Consider the following 18,369-nt stretch of genomic DNA (forward strand, 5'->3'; position numbering starts at 1 on the left):
AGATTAATTCATCTACAATCTTTACATAAGAGTCTCTTCAAATTCCTCAACTCTCTTCCTCTCCATTGTTAAACCCTTGAGAGACATTTTACCAAAACATTTTCTTACCATATCCATTACTGTGAGAGGGCTGTTTGGTGTTCTGGGAAGCAGTTTGGAAGGAACCAATTTACATTGGTTGATGCTATGGTCAAGTAGCGAAATCTGGGAAGTTAGAAAAGAAATAGGTTCGGCGCAACCTCGTTGGAGCAAGAAGCTTGGAGGGCTTAGGTGCACTGGGTAGATTAGGCTTGGAGGGTCTATTGTTGTCCATGTATCCCAACTACATTTTCTAGTGGATTGTTTACCGTTGGAGGGCGGCAAAGAGGTTTTACGCCAAGGACTTCGGTTTCCTCTTCGATAACACATCGTGTGTTGTCATGTGTTTGCATCTTCTTTCCCTTTTATCTTTGCCTTTTATTATCTGCTGTGGGTTGTAATTTTAAATTGGCTTAGATTGTTTTCCAATTCTGTTTTATAGCTTTTGTTCATTTTCCACACACTAGTTGTTTGACATAAAGCTTGAATTGGTTAATTTGTAATTTTGGGGTCTAAACGTTCAAGGGTGTTTTTACACTATTTGAACTTTCAATTGGTATCAGAGTAGGTGACCTTGTTGTGGTTTAATTACCTAAGTGTGATCCTAGACCCCTTTGTTTTGGATGCTGTTATGGAAAATACCATGCTGAATTGTAGTTTAAGTGTTTGTGAAAATGACTATATGAGTATGTTTGAAGGGTGTCTTAACAATGAACTCGTATAGTTGTTAAAAACAAAGAAACATGCCGGGATATTTGTTCACGTGCTGAAATATTTTGAAAATCAGAATCACATCTTACACAGTAGCATATCTGAATCTAAATCGTTGATTAAGAAATACAAAAGAAAGAATAGAATGTTGTGTGAGATGATTGAGAGTTTGAAAATGAAAGGTCAATCTAACAGAAGCATGAAAATTGATGATAATATTCTGTTTGAAGGTCAAGAATGTTTGTCTCATGTGAGCTTATTTGTGCATACCTCATTGAAGGTATTTAATTCATGCTTGTGGTATCTTGACAGTGGTTGTTCTCATCATATGACAGGGGATAAGGCACTGTTTAAGACACTCAAAGAAAAGGTTGGTGACTATATGACTTTTGGTGATGGAAGTCATGCTCAAGTTCTTTGTAAAGGGACTATCGAGATACCTAGATTACCTCTGTTGAAAGATGTGTTATACATCAAAGGGTTGAAGGCAAATCTTCTGAGCATCACTTAAATATGTGATGAGGATTTCCTGGTACAATTCTCTATGAAGGGATGCTTAATCATCAATGAAGAAGGGATTCAAGTCTTGTAGGGAAATCAGACTACAGACAACTGCTATGGAGTAGTTCCTATGGCACCCATTTCGTGTAGAAGTGCTCGTGTTGACATGTTGGAACTTTGGCATCACAGATTTGGGCATGCGAATTTCAAACAAATAGCTAAAGTGTCCAAACTTGAAGGAGTTGAGGGACTTCCTAAGTTTGGAAAGGTAAAGAAGACTATTTGTGGTGCATGTCAAATGGGAAAGCAAACAAAGGCAAGTCATCACAAGGTGAATCTGATTGCTACTTCTTGGTGTTTAGAGTTACTTTAGTTGATCTAATGAGGCCTACGAGAACTGAAAGTCTAGGAGGAAAGAGGTACATTATGGTCATTGTGGATGATTACTCAAGATACACTTGGGTTGAATTTCTTAGAGAAAAATCAGAAGCATGTGAAAGGTTGGAAATTCTGTACAAGAAACTACAAAATGAGAGAGGGGTCCCTATTGCCAAGATAAGAAGTGATCATGGGAGGGAATTTGAGAATGCAAGATTTGAGTGTTTCTGTGAAAAGAATGGAATCAAAAAGGAATTTTCAGCCCCCAAAACTCCCTAACAAAATGGAGTGGTAGAGAGAAAGAATCGGTTGATTCATGAGAGTCATGTTACTTAACAAGCAAATACCTCAAAAGTTTTGGGGAGAAGTTGTCAACACCTCGTGTCACATTGGCAATAGAATATTTTTCCGAGTAGGAACAAAGAAGACCGCCTATGAGATTTGGAATGGAAAGAAGCCTAGAGTAAAGTATTTCCGAGTGTTTGGAAGCAAGTGTTATATCCTAAATGATCGGGAGAATCTTGGGAAGTTTGATGCGAAAAGTGATGAAGGTATTTTTCTTGGGTACTCTACTACGAGTCGGGCGTATAGAGTTTTTAACAAGAGAACTAAGACAGTGATGGAGTCCATCAATGTCAAGATTGATGATGCCTTATCTAAGGTGGAGATGATTGATGATGGAGAAGGGCCGAGCACTAAAGAACCCGATGTTGAGGTCGAAGCTCTTAATATAGAAGCTGAAGAATCTACACCAGAAGAAGAATCAACTCCCATGAACCCAAGAATGGAAACAAGATCAATGTCTAGAACATCAAGTCCTCTTACTCCTCCGGAAGTCCATCCTCCCATCTCACGGAGTAATGAAGTCTCCACATCAAAGAAGCCATCTTCAAGAGTGATTAAGAACCATCTGGAAAGAAACATCATAGGGTCTCTAGATGAAGGTCTTCGTCTCAGAAAAGGAAACATCCTTTTGGCCAATCATGTAACATATCATTGCAACCTTGCTCAATTTGAGCCAAAAAGGGTAGAAGAGGCTCTTCAAGATAAGAATTGGGTTGAGTCAATGCATGAAGAGCTAAATCAATTTGTGAGGAATGATGTGTGGGAACTTGCTCCAAGGCCTGAAAATGTTCATGTCATAGGCACGAAATGGATATTCAAAAACAAAACCGATGAAGATGGAGAGATAATACGGAATAAATCTCGGTTAGTAGCTCACGGATACACTCAAGTAGAATGAGTAGACTTTGATGAATCCTTCGCTCCTGTGGCAAGACTTGAGTCTATTTGAATTCTCATGTCCATTGCATGCACTATGAACTTCAAACTCTATCAAATGGATGTAAAATATGCATTTTTAAATGGATACCTGAATGAAGAAGTGTTTGTTAAGCAACCAAAAGGATTTAAGGATCCTCACTTTTCTAATATGTGTTGAGATTGAAGAAAGCCCTTTATGGCTTAAAACAAGCACCTAGAGCTTGGTATGATTGGCTTACACATTACCTCCTAGATAGAGGATTCAAAAGGGGATATGTCGACCAGACTTTGTTTGTCAAAAATGATAAAGATTATCTCTTTGTGGCACAAGTTTATGTTGATGACATAGTGTTTGGGGCTACCATTGAAGATCGAGCTATTGAATTCTCTGAGGAGATGAAGAAAGAATTTGAGATGAGTATGGTGGGGGAACTCACATTTTTCTTGGGCCTTCAAGTCAAACAACAGAAGGAAGGTATATTCGTTTCACAAGAGAAGTATGCTAGAAACATTGTCAAGAAGTTTGGACTAGACTCAAAAAAACATGCCTCCACTCCCATGAGCTCATCTACTAAACTGAATGTTGATTCTTCTGGAGTGGAAATAAGTCCTACCTTATATAGGAGTATCATTGGGAGTTTACTCTATCTTATAGCTAGTAGACCGGACATTGCATTCAGTGTTGGTGTTTGTGCCAGATATCAAGCTAATCCAAAGGAATCTCACCTGACTGCGGTTAAGAAAATTATTCGATATATTAATGGAACTTCATACTATGGTCTGTGGTATTCAAAAGACTCAAATGCTTGTCTTGCCAGGTATTCAGATGCTGACTGGGCTGGTAGTGTGGACGATCAGAAGAGTACTTTAGGAGGCTGCTTCTACCTTGGTAACAATCTTGTCTCGTGGATGAGCAAGAAACAAAATTCTGTGTCACTCTTTACTGTTGAAGCAGAATACATCGCTGTTGGAAGTTCCTGCACCCAGCTTCTTTGGATGAAGAAATTACTTCATGATTATGGAATTCCTCAAGAGACGATGTGTGTCTTCTGTGACAACACTAGTGCCATCAATCTTTCCAAGAATCCTGTCCAGCATTCAAAATCTAAACACATAGAGATACGTTACCATTTCATTCGAGATCTGGTAGAGGAAAGAGTTATGTGTCATGAATTCATACACACCGACAATCAAAAGGCGGACATCTTCACCAAGCCTCTTGATGGTCCATGGTTTGAATCCCTCTGTAAGACCATTGGTGTTGGTACAATTCCTTGAATCTCTTGTGTGATGTGTGCTTCACATATTTACAATGTATTAGTTTTGTTTGTGTTGGGGCACACACTACTTTGTTGGCTTTTTGTATAGCATGATTCTGTTGGATGTTAACTGTTTTGTTTGCTTTTGTTGTTTTTACATTGTTGTTTTTCATCAATCTTTTTCTTCTTATGTGTCAAAAATCCAAAAACCACATAAAAAATAGAAAATCAAAAAGATTGATTGACATTGTTGAGTTTTGTCTCAAAACTTGTTTTGCCTTGTACCTTTGTGCTAATGGCTTTGTGCATTTTCGAGTGTAGCTTGTTTCTTTGCACTCTTATCATGGTGGAAGAAATCTTGAAATCTATGTGATTGTTGTAAATAGATCTTCAAACTTGTCATGAATGATTAGTGAATGGTTATGTTGATCTTGAGACTTGCATAGACTTGTGCCTATATATCTTCCCACTCTTTATGCTTTTTTTGCTAAAAAGAGCTCACCAAATGTAAATCTCCAAATGAAAAGAGATATTAAGCTGTAAAAGCCTGTCGCACATACTAGTATTTGACTAGGAAAAAAGGAAAGTGACCAAAAATTTATGTGAATGTTTATTCAAAAAGCCAACTCATCAAGGTGAAATATCAATATCACTCTCACAATGAGAGGTGATTGTCTTAAAAGGACCAAAAAGATCAAATGTTATGATTGACTGTGGAGTCAAATGTAAAGCTCCAAGTTATGTTATCAAGTTTTGTGGGAGGTCATATATGCATACTTCTATAATTGAGATAGGTTACATGATCTAGTGCTAATTGTGTATGCCTTGGTTGAATTGATCATTGAAACTTCACATTAGACTAAGGACTATCTCATTGTTGATATCCACACATAACACACAAGTTTATGTTCAATAAATGCCATACTCATTTGTGTAATTGTACTTGATGAAATGTGTTTTCACATGCTCAATCTTTGTTGATTCAAGAACAAAAGGATTTTTGAGTGTTATAGGTGTTTTTGGAAAGTATTTTGTTCTTCAAAAATCTGAAAATTTCAAAAAACATTTTTGCCTTGTTTTGGTGACTCAGTCGTGGGTAAGTCAAGTCGCATGCCACAGTCGCGAGCTCGCGGGTCAATTTTGGCGACTTGTTCGCGAGTGGGAGTTCCAGTCGTGAGGGGTGCACAGAGATTTTCGTGGCTCAGCTCGCAGCTCCCTCGTAAGTAAGACTTCCAATCGTGAAAAACACTTAGCAAATTTTTTCAAATTCTCGATTTGAAGTGTTTTGGCGGGTATTTTTTGCGGCTCTCTGGTGACTTACCTCAGTCGTGAAAATCGCGTGTTTTGCAAAATGAGCTCGTTTTCAACACTTTTCTCAAAAAGGGGTTCTCATTTGCTTGTCTTACACTCTGTGTTTGTTCACTTTCTGGTCTTACTTTCACTAATTCAACATCACTGTGGTAATCTTCAAATTCTTTCACCAATTTGTTACCATTCAATCTATCTTCAAGGAAAGGTATGGGTTTTGTCCTCTACTCTTTGTTTTTCTCAGTTATTGCCTTTTCATCATGGTTTTTGTGTTCTATTTGGTATTCATATATCTCTTACCCTTGTTTGGTTACTTGAGTGTCTGATGTTCTCATTTTTGTGTGGTTTTAATGTGATCCACTCTATTTTGTAGCTACATTTGGGTCATTATTGTCCCTCCTTGTTATTTTCTGGTCATTTCCATCTAGCTCTTAGGGTTTTCTTCATTATCCCTAATTTGACACTAACCCACTGCTAATAATTTCTGTTGGATTGTGTTCTTTCTTTTCCTCTATTACATGATACAGACTAGAAATGTCTCCATTCAAGAAAGCAGCTGTGAAAGGAGGTAGTTCCAAAGGAAAGGAACTTGTCATTGACGTCGATGACTACTCACCTCAAACAAAAGGGACTCGTTCTTCATCAAAAGGGTTCGATCCCAACAAGTTTAGATCCTATGCTGCCTTTCAGTCTCATGAGAATTATTTCCGAAATGCTACACCATTACTGGAAAGACCTGTTGACCAATCATCACTTCATGATACTGACATTCCGAAATGGTTTGCTCACAAGGATTGGAATTACCTTCTCTCTGATCTAGGTGACGCTTATGAGAATTTGTTAAAGGAATTTTATGCCAACGCGATTGTGGAAGAAGAAGAACTTAAGTTCTGGGTTAGGAAAAAGAGTTTTTTAGTCTCTCCTGCATATTTGGCAGAGATCCTTCACATCAATCGACCAATGCTTTGACACTCACCGGTTTATGATGATCTTTGTCCTGATGAGGAACTCCTTAAGGAGGGTCTTGGACAAGACTTGGAATTCTCATCGAAAGGAAACTTCGTTAGTGTTTCCTCTCTTCCTCCAAAACTGGGAGTGCTTACAATTGTGATGTTTCACAATTTGTACCCCTTATCAAGCACTGGGTATATGAACCTCGGACGTGCCTTGTTTCTTCATGACCTAATCTCTGATGTAGAAATTGACATCTGTGCTCATATCTTTCATGTTCTGCACAAAATGATTCTACGAACTGAGTCCCGAATATGTGTTCCTTTCTGCTGTCTCATTTCAAGGATCTTGAAGCTCAAAGGAATTTTTCCAACGGCAGATGAATCTCCTTACTCAAAAACGAGTCCAATCAACATGCGTACATTCAATGCAAGCATTGGTCATAGTCGGAAGAGAGCCAAACTGGAAACTTCCACATCTCACAGTGGTTCGCATTTCAGCACCCTCTCCCTTGACGAAAAACTTGATCACATTGTATCCTCCGTACACGAGTTGAATACCAAGATGTCCGGACTCACATCTACTCTACACCATCACAGCACTCGATGGGATATGAAGTTTACCTCACTCCAAACTCAATTGGATCAGATTCAGAGGAAGCTAGAAGAGAATGTGTAGTTATTCCATGACAAAAAGGGGGAGATGATGTCATAAGGGATGAAAGGGGGAGTGATAGCTTGATCATAGGGGGAGGATATTACCTAAAGGGGAGTGTTTCTGAATTTTTTTTCAGTTTAAGTTGTTATATTGTATTTTGTACCCATGTTGCTTTTGTAAGCTTTTAGGGTTTATGCTTTTTTTTTGTAGGCTTTATGGTCTGTACCATGCTTTATGCAACCTCTATGTTTTTGTTAAATCAGTACTTCTATCCAAATGTCATGCATTTTCTGATTAAGTACTGTCACTCTTGTGCCCTTGTAGGATTGTTCCTAGATGCATATACTTAGTGTATTATGCATTGGTTGAGTGTTGGGTATACAAGTAACTTGCATTGTTCTTGTTTGCTTGTATGTTCAAGTGTTCATTCCAAGTGTGAATGAGCATTGTGATCACTACCTTGTAGTAATTACTTGTTTGATCAAGCCATGGTTTGTTTCTTAACTTCATCCTTGCTTGATCACCTTATGCCTGTTTCATATGCATTTCATCTTTTTTGCATACAATGATCATGGTGTATTGTTGTGTTTCAGGAGTTTCATGCTCATATGATTCAAGTGCTTCACAGTTTCTAGAATTAGGTGTGAGTGAGTTTTGCTCAACTGTGCCTAACTCACATGTTAAGTCTAGAGTCTGTTTTAGGGGTTTGTCACGGAATTTCCAAAGGGGGAGATTGTAAGGTTGAATTTAATCAACCATCTTGTTGGCTTTATTTCGTGCCAAATTTGCTTGTATTTCAGCAATTAGTAACCCTGTATTTAGATGGGTTTGTTGTAAGGGTAGTGAGTGAGATAGATTGATTGAATGCTCAAGAGTGTGCAAGAAAACAGAGTCTTGCGGATTGATCTCGCTGGTAACTCGCGGTTGCAAGCCGCCAGAAGTAGCACACGTGCCAAGCATGCCAGAAGTTGAAGCGTCATGCTAGCTGGAGCACTACAAGACAAAATAGGACAACTGGCCATTCTGTTATCGCGCGGCTGGATCTTGCGACTCAGTCAAGCCGCGAGGCCAAGCTGCGAGCCACCCCTGTTTTGAAAAACCTGACGTTTCACATTATTTTCTCACCCCAGTATAAATACCCCTTATACCCTCAAAAGAAAGAGAGTTTCCAGAGAGAATTTTGAGAGAGAAACCCTAGAGTAAAACAAGATTGATTCATCTACAATCTTTACATAAGAGTCTCTTTAAATTCCTCAACTCTCTTCCTCTCCATTGTTAAACCCTTGAGAGACATTTTACCAAAACCTTTTCTCACCATATCCATTACTGTGAGAGGGTTGTTTGGTGTTCTGGGAAGTAGTTTGGAAGGAACCAATTTACATTGGTTGATGCTATGGTCAAGTAGCGAAATTCGAGAAGCTAGAAAAGAAATAGGTTCGGCGCAACCTCGTTGGAGCAAGAAGCTTGGAGGGCTTAGGTGCACTGGGTAGATTAGGCTTGGAGGGTCTATTGCTGTCCATGTATCCCAATTACATTTTCTAGTGGATTGTTTACCTCTTAGAGGGCAGCAGAGAGGTTTTACGCTGAGGGTTTCGGTTTCCTCTTCGATAACACATCGCGTGTTGTCCTTGTGTTTGCATATTCCTTCCCTTTTATCTTTGCCTTTTATTATCTACTGTGAGTTGGGATTTTAAATTGGCTTAGATTGTTTTCCAATTCTGTTTTATAGTTTTTGTTCATTTTCCGCACACTAGTTGTTTGACATAAAACTTGAATTGGTTAATTTGTAATTTGGGGGTCTAAACGTTCAAGGGTTTTTTTACACTATCTAAACTTTCAAGGGTTAATTAAGAAATTGATATTTCTTGTTTGTGTACCCTCTATAGCTTAGTTAAGCACTGTCATGAATTGCATTTGCATTGTTTATTTAGCATAATGTTTGCTTTTTGTTTTTGGTCATAAATTTTTTTAAAACCAAAGAGATTTTTGTGTTTTGTATTTCACATCTTGGATTTATAATCAAGGATTGACCATATTATCTTTACATAACATGTTTATGTACTTTGTTTAGCTTGGATGAGCTTATTTATTGCACTTTACTAGTTTGAGCTTTGTAGTGCATGTTATGTGGGAAGATGTTTATAGTTTTTGATCATATGATCTTGATCTTGAAATCACATGCCTTTGATTGTTGGACTTGAACTTATTGAGAAATGCATAAATAACCATCTCACCACTGTTTACTAGCCAATCATGAACACCTTAGTGCATATCATAAGATTTTGTACTTGAGAAAGTGTAGCACATGTACAGAAACAACATAAGGTGTAACCTTGGTTTAAATGCTAAAATTGGTGTGTACATTATTGGGCTATAATTAATTAACAATCAAATAAAATTGGTGTGTACGTTATCTTGACTATTTTAATAAGTTTCTAATCAAATAAAATTAGTGTGTACATTATGAGGCAAATCAAGAAACTTACATGATTGCAAAGTTGTTTTCTAGGAGATGTGAGAGTTATATGATGTAACTCTTTAGGTGATTGTCTCTTCCAAAATTATGTGATGAATTTTGTAGAAATTGTGATCGATTACTATCTACATATCACCTCACATGTATCTCAAGCTATTGCTAGTTACACACACTACACAAATTATTCTTTGCTAAACTTAGTACATGATATTGTGTGTGATCTTATTGTGGCCATCCAAGATTAAAAGTTCCTTGATCTTAATGCAAAATGTGTTTTGTGGTTGAGTTTTTGAGGACAAATTGATTGAAAATCTTGTCTTTGGAAGATTTGGGTTGAATTCAAGTATTTTTGAAAAACTTTTTATCTCATACTCATGCATTTTATTCATAATACAATGTGCTTTGAGGAGTTTCTGCATTAAAATGCTTTGTTTTTCAAAAAAATGATTTTTTCAGATTTTCGATTGATTGAACCTGTTGCTCGATCGATCAAAATTGTGATTAAAAATTTTGGTTTAAATCTGCCTGACTCGATACGTATTTGATCGATGCTCGACCGATTGAAACTGAAAAATTTTCAGTTTTTAGAGTTTTGACCAAAATATTTTTTCATGCATCATTTGTGTTTAGGATTCACATGCATTGCACTGTTTTTTTTGTATCCATCTTGCAGTTTTTCAGTCATGTCTCTCATTTGTTTTCACACATAACATGCATACACTTATCTAAATTGGGTATTCACCTTGATTTAAAAATTGATTGATTAATTTTTGAGTCCTTTGTACATTTTAGTATATGCTATTTTTTATGTGTGCACTACAGAAAATATTTTTCTTAAGAGATATGATGGATAATCAATGTGCGCATATTTTTTCTACTCATGCAACTGTTTATGGGTTACATAGTGTCAAGTTTGCATTTATTGAAAGAGAGCATATTTTTCTTCGTGTGTATCCTCAACTTAGTTTTTAAGTTTGATTTGTGTGTTTTTTTTCCTCACCTCCTAAATTTTCCCGAAAACTGTTTTTCCCAAATCTTGTTGTGTTTTTCCTATTTTTATAAGGGGAGAAGTTTGTTTTTAACCTTTGTTCTTCATAGGGGGAGTTGTCTCTATTTTCTATAGAGTTGAATTGTTTTGTGTTCCCTTAATTCTCTATTTTCTCTTGACTTTTGTTGCGTATGTTGTCTGTTTACTCTTTGTATGAGTTGTCTTTGTCAATACATGACAAAAAGGGGGAGAAATAGATGAAATGTGGGAATCTTATTTGTTTTGTTTAGGGGGAGATAAATTGTTTTTGAAAGGGGGAGAAAAATGTTTTTTTGATGTATCTAACTTAGGGGGAGAGTTAGTTTGCATATTTACTTGTATTTTCCACATATGCGTTTATGCGTTTGTTGAGTGTTTCAGGAATACATAGGTTGATTCAGTCATGCTGCTGTCTACACTTGCAACTGATAGATAGTAGTTAGGTTGAATTGTATTTGGGGTATTTGTAACTTTGAGCATTTCATGTTTGTGATGTGTTTTGTCACAGATTGCTAAAGGGGGAGATTGTTAGGTTTTAAGACTTTAGGAACTAATGTATTAGAATTTCAATTTGTATTATGTTGGCAAACCATGATCAAAACATTGAGTTTAGGTTTAGGCTTACTCAAAGTATGTTTATTTGTAAAATTTGAATTGAGTGATTGCAAAATTTATTGGACTAAATTTGCAAGGCTCAATCAATCGAAAATTAGACTTGATCGATCGAACCACAAGCAGATTTATTTTTTTTGCAGAATTCCAATTCAGCCCAAACTCTACTAAATGTATTGGGTTTCAAGTAAAACACTCCTATATATAAAGGAAACCCTAAAACATTTTTATGAGTTTTTTAGAGAGATTAGATTGCCTATTGTGCCTCTTTTGTATTTAGGGTTTTGTACCCAAAAGCTCTCTAAGGTTGCTCTTTATGCTATGTGTGTGAATCTTCTGTGAGATCTAGAGGTGCTTGCCATCACATACACTTAGGGTTTCCAATCTCAAGATTGATGTCAAGAGTTTGGTGATCATTCAGTTGCTGCATTCAAGAAGCTTAAAGATACACAAGTTGGTGTGCTTGTACTTGTTGGGAATCTAAGAAAGAAGTAGTCTGTGGACTTGGAGCTGTCACGTGGTCGTGGTTGTAAGTTTCCTACTCAAGGTAGCAATAGGATGTTAGTGGTCTAAGTTACTATCGTATAAACTTGAGAATATGTGTTCCCTTAACACTATGTGTGGTTACCCAAAATACTGAGATTTTGACCGTCCTATTAGATCTTAAACTTGATATATCAAAGAAACCTATATTTCATGATCGAGTTCATAATCCTCTAAGGATTGAGAGTCTATGAAAATAGAAATTTTGAGAGCTACTATTCAGGTGATAGTTGTTAATTTAATAATTAATCTCACAATAGTCCAGTTAAATGTGTCTTACACACTTAAGGCACACTAGCTCATCAGCTAGAAGTCTCCACTTCCATGATCAAGACAAGCAATCTTAGTTGACATGTTATAGTTATTGCAGATGAAAGACAATTTCATCACCAACTACATAACTAAGTTTTTGAGTTTCAAAGAACTTGTGATTTATACATTCTGTAACTAAATTACATACAATGCATCTTGAGGACTATATGATAATACCCTATTAGTTTATATACAAACAGTCTTACATAATTAAACAACTTAATTAATTATAACATGTCAATAAATTAGAGATTAGGCACAAACCCTAACTAGGAACATTCAGGATTCAGCCCATAGTTCATTGATGATCTTAGCAAGGGCTGAGCTGAAGGATGACCTTAACCAGAATGTATAGTCTTTCAAAAGGCTCTAGAGCAAAGGACTAAACTATGAACAAGATATGGGGTGGTGGGCTAGTATAGGTCACCTCAAAAGTCTTTCCTTAAAAAGGGAACTTTTTAGCAAAAAAAATAAAAAATAAAAAATAAAAAAATAAATAAAAACAAAAAGTGCAAAATCGTTACTTATAGAATAGACTAAACCTACACGTAAGAAGTCGAATGACTGGGGGTTTGACTAGGGGTTTTTCAGGCTGAGTAAACAATATTTTGGAAAAATAATAATGTTATGCTCTTTCTTCTCATATAATAGAGTTACACTAATTAAAAGTTATGGTGAGATCCGCTAATCGCGTAAGAGAAGAAAGTGCTACATTATTGTACTTTTGAGTATTGTGTAATTTTCTTGCTATGATAAGTTTCTTTGATTGAATTTCATAATTTCATGTTAACTGGACAAACCAATTTTGCTTTACCATTTGAGTTTTAGGTGATAACCAAATTGGATTGGCATACTTTATACTAGTTTCTATTGTCTCATATTTCTATTCGAGTCCCACCTCCTTTTCAAAAAAAAAAAACTTGCTTTGCCATTCAATAAAAATGAGTCCTTCGTTTTTCAAACATTCACTACTAAAAAACGGGTTTATAATTGCATTTTTGTTGTGGTGTTTTTAAAAAACGCAACCATAGCCAACCTAAAGCCGTAATGAATGGCAAAGCAATGACTTTGATGCGTGGGATCCTTTCCCATTCCCTCCATAGGCTTACACATTTCTTGATGGTTTCGCAATGACTTTTTTTAGTCAAAAACCATTACGAGTTAATTAACATATTGCATAATTTCGCTAAAATGGTTGAAACTCAATTATCTAAAACCATCATAATATTTTGTTTTGAAATTTTTTAAGAATACAAGTAGCATGGTTTTTGTAAGGTTGAATTTATTCAATCATGTGTTGGTTTTATTCCGTGCCAAATTTGCTTGTATTTTAGCAATTAGATACCCTGTGTTTAGGTGCGAATTATGTAAGGGTTGTGTGTGAGAGAGTGTGAAGAAAACTCAAGATGTGTGCAATCAAAGGAGTCTTGTGACTGACTTGCAACTAGCAAGTCGCCAAAGTGGCACACGTGTGAAGCATGTAGGGAACTGAAGGGTCACGACAGCTGGAGTACTACAGGACAAAATGTATAGTTTGGTTAGGCAATTAGCTTGCGACTCAAAATTGCGACTCATTCCACTCGCAAGGCTGAGTCGCCAGAACACCCTGTTTGGATGAAAGCTAACTTTTCACATTCCTCACATACACTACTATAAATACCCTTATACCCACGAAATGTAGAGAGCTTCCAGAGAGAATTTTGAGAGAGAAACCCTAGAGAAAAACAAGATTGACTCATCCACAATCTTCATCATTTGATTCTCCAAATTTCTCTACTCTCACCCTCTCCATTGACATATCCTTGAGAGGTACATTGTCACGCCCCAAACCCAAAAGGGTCCAAAGCGTGAGAGAAAAACCATTAAGAGCGAGAACGTAGGAGATTTTCTTTTCTTTTTTTCTCCTCAACACATGATAAAGATAAATAACCATACTAAAATCACCATATTACAAGTCAGAGCTCTATAACACATTTACAAACAATACAAATTACAAATAATGTCTCCAAATATACATGAAATTCCAAATCTCCAAATGGATCAACATCAATCCTTTCTAGGATAGGCAACCACGACAATAGAATCTATGCCTACCATGCCCAAGGCTAACAAACCTCAAGGGCCCAATCTTCGATAGAATTAGCTATGGCCTCAATAAATTTAGAAAGTTGAGTCACCAACCATAGCGTAAATCTCTCAATTAGCATAATGCTTCTATAAGGTTGAATTTAATCAACCATTTTGTTGGCTTTATTCCGTGCTAAATTTATTTGTAATTCAGCATTTAGAAACCCTGTATTTAGGTGGGAATCATGTAAGGGTAGTGTGTGAGAGAGTGTGAAGAAAAGCTTAAGAGTGTGCACTTAAGCAGGGTCTCGCGACTGGATCTCACGATTGGCTTGCGACTAGCAAGTCACCAAAAGACGCACATGTGTGAAGCTTGCAGGGGAGCTAAAGAGTCACGCCAGCTGTAGCACTACAGGACAAAACTTTTAGTCTGGCCAGGCAATTAGCTCGCAACTCAAACTCGCTACTTATTCCAGTCGCGAGCCCGAGTCGCCAGACAGTTTTGTTTATTACAAACCTGACCTTTCGCATTCCAAACACACACCAGTATAATACCCTATACCCACGTATTGTAGAGAGCTTCCAGAGAGAATTTTGAGAGAGAAACCCTAGAGAAAAACAAGATTGACTTATCCACAATCTTTATACTTTGATTCTCTAAATTCCTCTACTCCCACCCTCTTCATTGTTACATCCTTGAGAGGTATTTAGCCAAATCCTTATTTCACCATACCCACATTTGTGAGAAGGCTATTTGGTGCTTGGGAAGCAATTAGGAAGGGACCAATTGATATTGGTTGATGCTATGGGCTATAGTGGAATCTATTAAGCTAGAGAAGACAAAAGTTTGGTGTAACCTCGTTGGAGCAAGAAGCTTGGAGGGCTTAGGTACACTGGGTAGATTAGGGTTGGAGGGTCTTTTGCTGTTCATGTATCCCAACTTTATTCTCTAGTGGATTATTGACCGTTTGGAGGGCGGCGGAGAGGTTTTACGCTGAGGACTTTGGTTTCCTCTTTGATAACACATCGCTGTGTTGTCTTTGTGTTTGCATCTCTCTTCCCTTAATCTTTGCCATTTAATTTCTACTGTGGTTGTGATTTTATTTGGTTTAGATTACTTTATCAATTCTGTTTTAGCTTATTTTCATATTCCGCACATACATTGTTTGATTATAAGATTGAATTGGTAATTTGTAATTTGGGGGTCTAAACGTTCAAGGTGTTTTACACACTATTTGAACATTCAGCTCCAATCACCACTAGTAAAACAAGCTCCGTGCTCGAGTTATAGCAAATTTATCTAAAAAATTGTTGGAGAGTGGGATGAGCTAAAGCCTAGTAAGTAGCATAATTAATGGGGTGGGGGAAACGCAAGTTTCATGATGATAAACAGTTTGCAAAACATGTTTTAGTTTGAGAAATTGCTAACTAAATACTGCAAGATCATTTTCAATAATAATGTAACAAGAATGATTAAATGATGAAACATAAAGTTTCTCAAAATAATACCATGAAACTATATATTATAATATGTGAGCACTAATAATATAATTCCAAAGGCATAAAATCTAACATACAGTAATTTATCACAAATATACCACACTACCACATAGATCAGTCAGGGGATCCACCCATTCACAATTGGCATGATATTGTCCTTTCTGGTATGCAGACTCTTGACCCCATGGATAGCAGCCTCACCTATACCCTTAAGATTTTTCTCTCCCCCCATGGGCAGCGGAGAGAGCGCGTCAAATAGGACCTCTTTTGCATGTGGTCTTTTGGCCTCATGGACAGCAGCCTCACCTACACACAATCAAGGAACCTTTTCCCCCCATGGGCAGCAGGGAAGAACGCGTCATCCAAAGTGAAAAGGGCACTGACCTAGATTTGATTCCGTTGTCACAAAGACCAAGAAAACCAAATCTGGTGATCACTTGGAAATCACACATGGCATGGTGTTAAAAACCATATAAGCTCACAGGTTACATTACTTTGAAATACATAGTTCATATCCAGGTAGTTTTAGAAAAACCTTAAATAATCTAACTTCTAAAAAGTTTGTAAGGTTTTCAACTTCATTCTTGTCAAGAGATTTTCTATCAATTTCCCAAATAATACAAGACAAGATAAGCATTTTTAAATTTTCTAATATACCATAAAATCCATGATTTCCTTATCAAAGATTAAATAAAAGATGCTCATTTTTCCATATCAACAATTCATGCATTTCCCCAAATGCAATAACAGACATGATGCATTTTCATATATAATCATATACATATTAAGGTTATGACACAATAGTTTTTAGGAAAATATAGTTTCCATAGGTAGTTTCCAAAAGCGTGTCTAACCGAAAAACAACATTTGTGCAACATGGTTATTTTTCAAAATCCCATTAAAAAGCTACTTACCTTAGAAAGCCAACCAATTTTACCTCAACCAGGCATCACAAAATCAACCAATCCCATCACTACGTCCATCACCAAGAATCTCAAAACCTAAAAACATAAGGATCAAGCCTATTAATAACAAGACCTATCACAAAGTTATCATCACATTTGTCTCCAAAATCGAATAGGATCCCCTAAAGCAAATCAAATGCACTAAAGCCTAGCTTGCCCAACCTAAGACAAGTACCCATTCCCAAACGAGAACCAAACAAGCATGCAAACTCCTAGTGCCACAACACAAAACCAAAGCATTTTGATAATCCACTGCAAGCAATGTGCACATATAAACGTAACATAAAACACGTCAATTCATAATAGGGGTAGCATATCTCATGAGTTTTCCTTTAGAGCACTAAATGATTAAATCAAACCATTATTAGACTTAACTAAGTAAAACACATGTCGAAGAAAGCACATGAATTTACAAACCAATCCATTCAACAAAGATTTGAAGTAAATTCCACAAAATCTCAGCGTTTTCATCGCACTTTCAGATTCAATATATAGTAGACCAGCTATTTTACAAAACTTGTTTGGTCCACGAAACTTTATCCAATTAACTTGACATTAAATAGGGATAAGCTCTTATATGTGTAGTATGTACCATAAAAAATTCAGCTCAAAATAAATTTTCTATAATTTATTAAAAATCACCTGTCGCAACTAACTCGAATCTATCAGGGACAGATTTAGAGTCCCAACAAAAAATTACTATAATTTTAATATTATTGCAAAAGCTTTGAGACTTGGTTAAACCTTAGAGCTACATGTGTTAGCACATATAAACAACTAGGATTACAACCCATAACCTCATATAACAATCATCACAACACAAGTCAAGAAATTCAATCTCATAACTCATATAGGCAATTTATCAAACACTTGGCACGCAACAAGCATAATGTACATATCAATTAAACAATTTCATAGTCAATACCATCAACTATCACCTATGTCAAAATATTTCCCAAAATTCAAGGAACTCACTTTTAAAAGTAAATCCCAATCCTCAGTATAAATCAAAAACTATATGATTTCTCAAGAAATGCAACTCACAAGGTTGCCAAACAAAACTTCCAATTCACCTCATTAAATTAATAGCCTCCAAATAAAGTCTTAAATGTCCCAACAACTCAATAAAACAACCCCTAAAACAAAACCCACAACATCAAAGAGCAATACAAACAAAATAGGATAAATACCCATAGTAAAAACCAAATCATCCCATTAAAGCAAAAACCCACCAATAAACTGAAATTTTCGGATTTAAACAAAACACTTGCTGCCCAAATCCTCATAAACCTCTAATCTTCCATTACTCATCAAACCCATCAAGTATATACCATAAACATCATAAACTAACAAAACCCAAAGGATTTCATAGAAGAAATTGAGAGAAAACTTAGATTTTTACCTTGGGTCTCTTGCACTTCAAAATCTCATGGAGTTTTGGCTATACTAGGAGAATCAACGGAGACATAATCCTCCCTAACAAGGAGATTTTGACTAGAGATGGGAAAGAAATGATGAAGGAGATGGGAACTTTGAGGTTCGTTCATCATTGGGGATGAAAAGAGTGAATAAGAGATAGGAGGAGAGAGTAGCTGTGAGAATGAAAAGAGAGAGAGAGGGGGGGGGGGGTTTCACTTGTGGTGGTAGATGGGGGAGATTATGAACCACACATAAGAAATATCTTGTTGACATTTTACAAAAATTCCCTCACTAAAAATAAACACATATATTTAAAGAAAAACTTGGGGTGTCACATACATT

General features: G+C 36.5%; 1 long non-coding RNA gene across 1 annotated transcript; it reads right to left on the reverse strand.

The window, feature by feature from the left end:
* Window positions 1–15,952: 15,952 nt before the first annotated feature.
* On the reverse strand, window positions 15,953–18,151 carry LOC115951182. Its single transcript, XR_004083246.1, has 3 exons — window positions 18,011–18,151; window positions 16,558–16,644; window positions 15,953–16,079 (listed from the first exon to the last, which is right to left on the reverse strand). It is a non-coding gene; the product is annotated as an uncharacterized LOC115951182 (long non-coding RNA).
* Between the last annotated feature and the right edge of the window lie 218 nt (window positions 18,152–18,369).

The sequence above is a fragment of the Quercus lobata genome, chromosome 7 (assembly GCF_001633185.2).
Source record: "Quercus lobata isolate SW786 chromosome 7, ValleyOak3.0 Primary Assembly, whole genome shotgun sequence".
NCBI lineage: Eukaryota > Viridiplantae > Streptophyta > Magnoliopsida > Fagales > Fagaceae > Quercus > Quercus lobata.